This window comes from Triturus cristatus, chromosome 4_1 (assembly GCF_964204655.1).
Source record: "Triturus cristatus chromosome 4_1, aTriCri1.1, whole genome shotgun sequence".
NCBI classification, from domain to species: Eukaryota; Metazoa; Chordata; class Amphibia; order Caudata; family Salamandridae; genus Triturus; species Triturus cristatus.
This window is the reverse complement of record NC_140585.1, coordinates 300,146,612-300,154,636: the sequence shown is the minus strand read 5'-3', so window position 1 is coordinate 300,154,636 and position 8,025 is coordinate 300,146,612. Positions and strand designations below refer to the sequence as shown.

Genomic DNA, 8,025 nt, shown 5'->3' with positions numbered 1-8,025 from the left:
TCCCTCAGGATAATCAGGAAAGTCTCTCGTTTCTTTTCTTTTTCTGCTTTAAAGATCATTGTGTTGGCCATGGTACTATCGCGCATTGACTATGGCAACATTATCTACAATGGGGATCCTGCTTATGCGATTCACCGCTTACAGTTGATACAGAATCAGGCTGCCCGCCTGATTCACGGCCTACCTAGATATCATCGGGCCACTCCACTGCTTAAAGCACTGCACTGGCTTCCGGTGAGAGCGCGCCCTTTTTAAACTTGGCTGCCTCACCTTTCAGGCTAGGTCGGGCACCGCCCCTGAGTTCATATGCTCCGCTATTAAGCCCCATCTCCCTGGCCGAGAACTTCGCTCCACCCATATGGCTCTCTTGGCCACTCCCTGCTTCAAGAAACAGAAGTCTGGTGGAGCGAAGTTCGCTGCTCTCGCTCCAGCTTTTTGGAATTCCCTTCCTGCTGCCCTTCGCACATCGCTCTCCTACGTACAGTTTCGGAAGGACCTTAAAACCTTCCTATTCGTGCGAGCTTACACTGCCTAGCCTTCCGCTGCTGACGACCACTGCATCACACAAAGCGCCATGAAACCGCATGGTAAAAGTGCGCTTAATAAATGCTTTTAAATTCAAAAAATTAAATTCAAATTAAATTCAAATCTTTGGCTTTCAAGATTTCTGTACCATATGAGATGGAGGGGATGAATTTTGCTGCAGTAACCTTTAGTAGATGACCGGTAGAGCAGTCTGCGAGTTTATTTTTTAAGAGGTCGCCTGTCCAAGGTCCAAGTCAATTTATGGTTTTTCACTGCTTTAAGATGTTTGACAAAGCGCATCACCTTCGTTTTTTGGTGATTGATGGTTTATTGAACAGAGGTGGTATAGGCTCAGAGTTCGGTGATTAATCATTGCAAACCAACCGGTGTTTGCGCTAGGAGAACGATATCATCCGCGTATTGAAGGCTGGGTGTAGGAATTTTGCCGAGGATTGGAGGGTCGGATTGAATTGACCGAAGGTGCTCATCCAGGTCAGCGTTGTAAATGTTAAAAAGGCAAGGCGCCAGCACACAGCCTTGTTTTAACCCGTTGAGAGTTGTGATCTTGTTAGTTATGCTGAGCCCGTCTCCTTTCCTGATCTGCACCCACGTCTGAGAATACAGGTTGATTATAGCCTCCAACAACTTGGCTGGAACCCCCCAATTATGCATTTTTGCCCATAGCATGGCTCTCGAGACTTTGTCAAAGGCCGCTTTAAGGACGAAGAAGCATGCATACAGTGGCTTTGATTTTGCGAGGGCTTGGTTGGCTAGGAGGGTTACAGCAGAAATGTTCGTAAGAGTGCCCATCCCAACCCTAAATCCAGTTTGCGTGTGAGGGAGATTTATTTGTGCCGCCCAGTCCTCTAAATCTGCCAGCAGGATCGACGGGTATATTTTCGCCTCCACGTCGATTAACGCAATCAATCTATAATTTGAGGGGTCTGAACGAGGACCCGACTTGTATATTGGGCTTAGAATACTTACGCTCCAGGAATCGGGGCTCGTATTGGAGGCTAAAATATCTGAAAAAAGAGGAGTCAGATGGTTAGACCACAGTTGTGGGTTTTGCCGGAACAAGGCGTTTGGGGGCCGTTGGGCCCTGGGACACCCTTGGATCTTAAGTTTACTATTTTTAGGACTTACTCATTAAGGATCCACGGGGAGAAGTCTAGTAAATCAGAGGTGGAGTCGTGTTTTACTAGGTCTCTGGCGGCAGCTTTGTTCCTTGTTTGAGAGCCACAGTCAGTCTCTTAACTTGATACAAATCCCAACTACTCTCCGGGAACAGCCAAGTACAAAAGACAACAGCTTCTCCATTAGCTGCATGCTACATAATTGTCGGTCTGCAGTCCAACACTGTCTAGAGATATCAGACTTGGTCCAGACTCATAATCTTGACATCTTGATCCTCACGGAAATGTGGCTCAATGTCTTATCTAACCACGCTCAAGACCTCCTTCTTCCTCCCAACGACTCCATTTTGCTTAGCGACTGGGAAGATAGACAAGCTGAAGGTCTTGCACTCATTCATTGAAACTCCCTGAGATGTCGAACCCAACCAATGACTCAATTTCAGTCTTACTAATGCATGTCAGAGGAACTGTCCACTTACAACCTCAGATTGAATGTGATTTACCATCCTCCAGGGTCTAAACAACACCTTCTTCGAGGAATGCATGGATTTCTTCATTTATCAGCTTAGACAACAATATCTTCCTTGGTGACTTCAACATCCACTTGGGAAGCGTGGGCAACAGCTATGTGGACATGTTTACCTTCTTTCTCAATGCTCATGATCTTACACAACACTACCATAAACCCACACATTTCAAAGGTGCCATTCCGGATCTGAAAACATCCAACTCCTCCAATCTAAAGACCTATGAGCACATCCCAGTCAACTGGTACGATCACATGCAGATTCCATTCTCCCAAACTGGCTCGCATACCAAAACATACAGGCAAGACAAAAAAAAAAAGAGAAAATATGGTTCAGGGACTGTAGTGCCAGAGGCAATTCCATGTAATGACCTTTGACTACCATTGTTTTAATTGATTTTATGTGTTTTATTTCCACTTTGATTTCATGTCTCCTTAAAGCTGCAGTGTGGTAGTGTTTTCACAGAGTAGAACAGCGTTACCAGAAACAGAATATGTGGGATGTTCATTTGAAAGCATGAGCGAGAGAGAAAGGTGTGGAATGTACTTCTCTGTCTTGGAGCGTAGTGTTATAGGCATTGGTGCTCAAATGTTAATTATGTACATTGGAAAGTTTATGAGGTTTTTAGTATTGGCTTTGACATGCCCTCATGAATTCTGAATCTGTCTAGCTTGATCTTTGCACACACAAGCAGGCCCCCAGAGCACTCACATTGTATAGGCTATCCACGTTCAAGACTGTTTTCTGTACTTTTGGAGATGTTTGCTCCTTACTCAAGCTTCACTAAGTTAAGGGGTGGGAGCGCAGAAGAATGCGTGAGAACGCCTTTGGAATGCTTGTGGGAGATAGGCCACCTCCAGTAAATTTCCTTGGCGCAGAGAATGTCTTCTCGGAAATTTCTAGTGCATGGAGATTATAAAACTGTGGTCGGTTGACTTGGAAAGCGTTATTTTTGTTTTGACCTGAAGGAACGGATGGGTCTTATTCAGTGTAGCAGTTCCCTGCTTGCTGAGTCTCTTGACCTCGGCTGTGAATCCCCCAGTCTGGTGTGAGCTAATATTAAGTTATTTCAACGGCTGATGTATTTTCTCTGATTATTAGCATTGTGATGTGTCTGTGTGCACATTCAAGTCTCCAGTGGTTATAATCATCTGATGTATACAGTGTATATATCTTTTCATGCTTTCCTTTTATTCCTTGCGTTTGATTACTTGCATTTAACAGTGCCCATTTCTTGCAGTGGAGGTCCAGTATTATTATCATTATCAGCTTGGATTTTATTCGATGCATTTAACAGTTGCATTTGCTTACTTGTGAGTGTGTTATTATTGCTTGCACACACACATTTGCATGGTGTTTCATTTGACATCTGGGAAAACCTTTTTCTGTTGCTCAAATAAAACCCCATGCTTTATTCTGAAAACTGTCTTCTGATGTGCCTCATTTTATGAGAGTGAAACCCCTTTCCAGGTGTTTTACTTGCTTCCCGTGTGTGTGCGTCTGTAGGAGAGTGCTGTATTTCTATTAATTTGGGAGGGCAAAGCAACACAGGGAGACATCCAACCTTGACACAAGATCCATGGCTGTCATAGCCTTCCCACCCTAATGTCGATCACACCTCATATGGACATTAATGAGCCACCAACAAGTACAACTCCTGCATGGAATCTCTTATCGACAAATGTGCAACCCTGAAATTCTAATTAATTAGACCTAAACCCTCCAGGCCCTGATTCTATAAAGAGCTTTATGAAGATAGAAATCTGATCAGAAAATGTGATAAAGAATGGAGAAAAGCGCTGTCCCACCCGAGTATGACTAAGCTCTGCAAAGCAAGAAAACTTTATAAACATCAAATCCTCAGAGCTAAATCCTCCCCTATCAGAGCCCTTGTGAGTTCTGCAAAGAATAGACCGAAGCACCTGCTCGAGGTCATTGCACAGATTACTAACACCTCCACCACTTCGGCTCCTAAGTCATCAGTGGCCCGTTGCAACAACTTTGTGGGTTTATTTGATAAAAAAAGTTACAGACAACCATATCTCGCTGCCCATCAATGACCCTTTTGAAATGACTGAGAATCTACCATGCAAGCGACTAGAATCATGGTCATCCTTCTCTCCAATTTCCGAACATGACCTGCAACGAACAATCTCCAAAGTCAAACCACCAGAAAGACACCATCCCAGGTTCTCTTTTTCTCTCAAACAGGGCCTCTTAACAGAACGACTAAAAATGGGCCAAATCACCCCTCTCTTGAAAAAAACACCTCTTGATCTAGATAACCTGAACAACTGCCGCCAGTCTCCAGACTCCCATTTTTAGGCAAAGTCATCGAAAGTTGTGTAGCGTCCCAACTAGCCTCACTCATTCAAACAACCAATCTCCTAGACTCTCTGCAATCAGGTTTCTGCAAGGGTCACAGTACAGAAACTGCAATCATCCAAATAGTCGATGACTCCCTCAGATTCCTCAACTCTGGCAACTTCTGCCTCCTGGATTTATTCGCTTCGTTTGACACAGTCAACCATCTGAATCCTCCTTCGTACTCTTGATCTTCGCATAGGATGTGGAGGCACTGTCCTCAACAGGTTGTCCTCATACCTATCCAACCGTTCCCAAATTGTGAAAATGGGGGAGACTCACTCTCATGAACAGTCAGCATTCACCAAGAGGTTCCCCAAGGTTCAATCCTCTCCCCAACCCTCTTTTTTGATTTTAAGTTTAGCATTTTCTATTGAAGAAAAAAAAAGAAATTACAGATATGTTTTGACATACAAAGATATGGAAAGAACTTTGAAATGCATTTTAAAAACCAGACATTAAAGCTAAAAAACACCATCAGAAAAAACAATAACTACATTATATTGGTAACCGGATTACATACAGAATGATCCCAATCCTATTTAACCTCTACCTAGAGCCTCTATGTGGGATTCTCAAAAACTCTTGGATTCTCTTCCACCTCTATGCCGAAGACACCCAAATATACTTGAAAATCTCTTCTCCAGAAGATGTTCCCCTGCTTTCAAAAACTCTTTAAAAAGATCCGATTGAAAACTCAACCCAACTAAGACAGAATTTCTTTTGATCTCACCTCCGAAAGCAAAAATGCCAGTAAAAGAATGGATGGCTAACCTTTCTGTCCTGGATGGTTGACCCGCCATTGTCCACAGTCCCAGATCCCTCAGCATCACTCTTGATAATCATCTCAATCTTCACAGCCACATCGCAGCCATGGCCAACAGAGCACAAGTCCAACTTAGACAGCTTTGGAGCATCAGACAGTTGATTCCAGAACAATACCTCGAAATAGTGGTGCAGTCATTTGTTCTCTCTACACTAAACTATGGAATTGATCCTCGCTCAGGAATTCACCTAGGCTGCTGTAAGGGAAAAGTAAGCGTGTGTGGACAGTAACACAAACAACAAGCATTTGCAATGCAATAGGTCTTGCATTTGCAAGATTTTGAGCTATTGGCATTGTAAATATCAATGCCTTTTAGTTATGTGTTTGGAAAACCTGCAAGCGGTGTGATATACAAGCACTTGGTACTTATAGTAGTTGCTTACGAGAAGCAAGGCTGGCAGTAAGTGCGCCTCTTTTACTGCCAGCCCTGCTTTTCGTAAGCCAGGACTATTAGTACAAAGTGCGTGTTTACGCACCGCTTGCAGGTTTTCAAAACACAAATGAAAGACATTGATATTTACAATGCCAATAGCTCAAACTCTCGAAATTGTGAGGCCTATTCCATTGAAATGCTTGTTTTAATATAGTGCGTTATGCTGTAATAATGCCAGCAATTACGGGCATAACAGGGTTAAAATAGACCCAAGGACAATTGTTTCATATAAAGTTTTTCTTTTTTCTACACAAGCAGCTGAGAAGTAGTCCTGGTGTTAAGAAAAGTGTCGCCTCTGCTAATTGTTACCTTATTTAGTGGCTAATTCCTTTTTTTTTTTAAAGTGACATCATCCAGCCAAAAAGCACGTCGAACACCCGAGTCGCTAATAGCCAGAGCAAATTTTTGTTTTCGCTTTGGTTTTATCCCAATGTAAAACTAAATACAAAATACTTTAGAATAAGCGATATAAATGAATGCACTAGGAGCAACTGTTCAAGATAAAGAGATAGTTATCTGGTGCTATAGGCAGAAATAGTTGAGAGTTGTGTTTCTATTGTTGAAAGATGAACTTCGAGGGAAGGACTGCAGCAGTGAACTTTCCTGCAGGGTAACGTAAAGTTACAATCGGCTGATTTTTTTCCAAATCAGGCATTCCTTTCAAGTTGAAGATGAAAGAGGTGAAGGAGAGAGAAGTGCACTGTGAGACAGAATTGCACTGTGACACCCGGAACCTTGACTCTTAGAAAGAGTCAGGATGTGTGGATGACAATATTTGCTTCCCGCATCTCGCACAGCTTCAAGCCAATTTACATACAGCGCCACGAAGCCTTGCTTAAACATTAGATATGGTAGGTGCGGCTGCTTAAAGACGGGTATTTACGCATACAAGGACCTTGCAGAGCCTGAGCTACAGCCTCTTGCGCTCAGTGAATGCCCAAGAAATATGAGGGCAGCAAGAAAGACGTTGGGGCCACAAATTACAAGAGTCACTGCTTTTATAGTGAAGGTGTGGTCTCCACGCGCGCTATGCTTCCCCGCTTGATTTGGTTTCACATAAATATAGAATGGAAACAAACTCCGGGCACAATCCTCATCTTCCGGTGCCTCCTGCCCTCGGACCATGTCCGCTCTGTATTAAAATTGCAAAAGTAAATGAACACGGCCTTGCCGGCTACCACTCCACTTCAATAAATAAGAACCTAAGGCACAGGCGTGACGTAAAGAGGGAGGATGGAGAATGTGACCGAGACTTGAGCATAAAGTTGAAGGAGACAACCATAAAGCATGGAACCACAAGCCGCGCTTGTAATTCGAAACCACTCGTCTACTAATCGGCCCTCCAGCGGAGGAGAGTTCTGAAATTATATTCTGGAGAAACCGTTCCATCGTTGGGAGGAGCTGCCCGCAGCCGCCGCGCGGCCTCGCGCTCCCTCAGTAGGAAGCGCGCGAAGCCCTCGTGGTGCACCCAGACCCGCAGGAACAGCCCGGCACCCCTCCGCCCTCGGAAGCACTCCTCTTGTCATCGGGGAAAGGGACCGCATCCTTTCTTCCCGCCTGGAAGGAATCCAAGAAGAGATGAATGGCGCCACTGTGTGGGTAAAGCGAGGAAACTTTCCTGTTTAATCTTTTCACGTCTCTCGCTGCTTTGTAAGAGTTGGAGCGCCGAGCGCATTGCATTGCCATAGCGAAGGGGGCGTGAGTTCAGTCAGAAAAGCGCCAAAACACGTTCTCTACTCGACTCTGAGGTTTCCACAGTTTTGAAGACTGTTTTTTTCATTCTCAAATGTAATGTCGATATGTCTTATCCTTGCTTTAATTTACGCCCTCCATGACTGTCAAGTCACCTCTTATCTCATGATTTGGGACGCGTTCAGCCTTAATTGCCTTTTGAGTGGCGCTATGCATTCTGGGTTGTGTAGTTTAAAATATCCCATCAGAAATGCGGGTTTACAAATTACACAGTTGACTAAAAAGCCAAGACTGGTTGAAGGTTTTACTCTTGATTTAGGTCACTTGGCAGTTGTGTAAATATTCCTAATATCTCAATCTGAGTCGGTGGAAGAATACTCGCCTAATTGTTTTATGTAGTGCCAAATATGTTAACATGTGGCCATTAAAAAATGCTTTCTCTGAGATAGCTATGTTGATGTTTTCAGTTTTTTACATAAAAACAATTGGCTTTCCGTCCATTACCTACCATTGGCTATGTGG

The 8,025-nt window shown here is 43.8% G+C and overlaps 1 protein-coding gene across 2 annotated transcripts in view; it reads left to right on the top strand.

Annotated features, from left to right (window-relative positions):
* The first annotated feature begins 7,216 nt into the window (after positions 1 to 7,216).
* Positions 7,217 to 8,025, top strand: part of SLC25A18 (solute carrier family 25 member 18) — a 284,586-nt gene continuing 283,777 nt past the window's right edge. The window contains exon 1 of one of the 2 annotated variants that reach the window (XM_085652170.1): positions 7,217 to 7,406. The gene's annotated coding sequence lies outside the window, so the exon portion shown is untranslated. Of the gene's footprint in view, positions 7,411 to 8,025 lie in introns of both variants that reach the window. The other variant, XM_085652171.1, reaches the window with a different exon arrangement.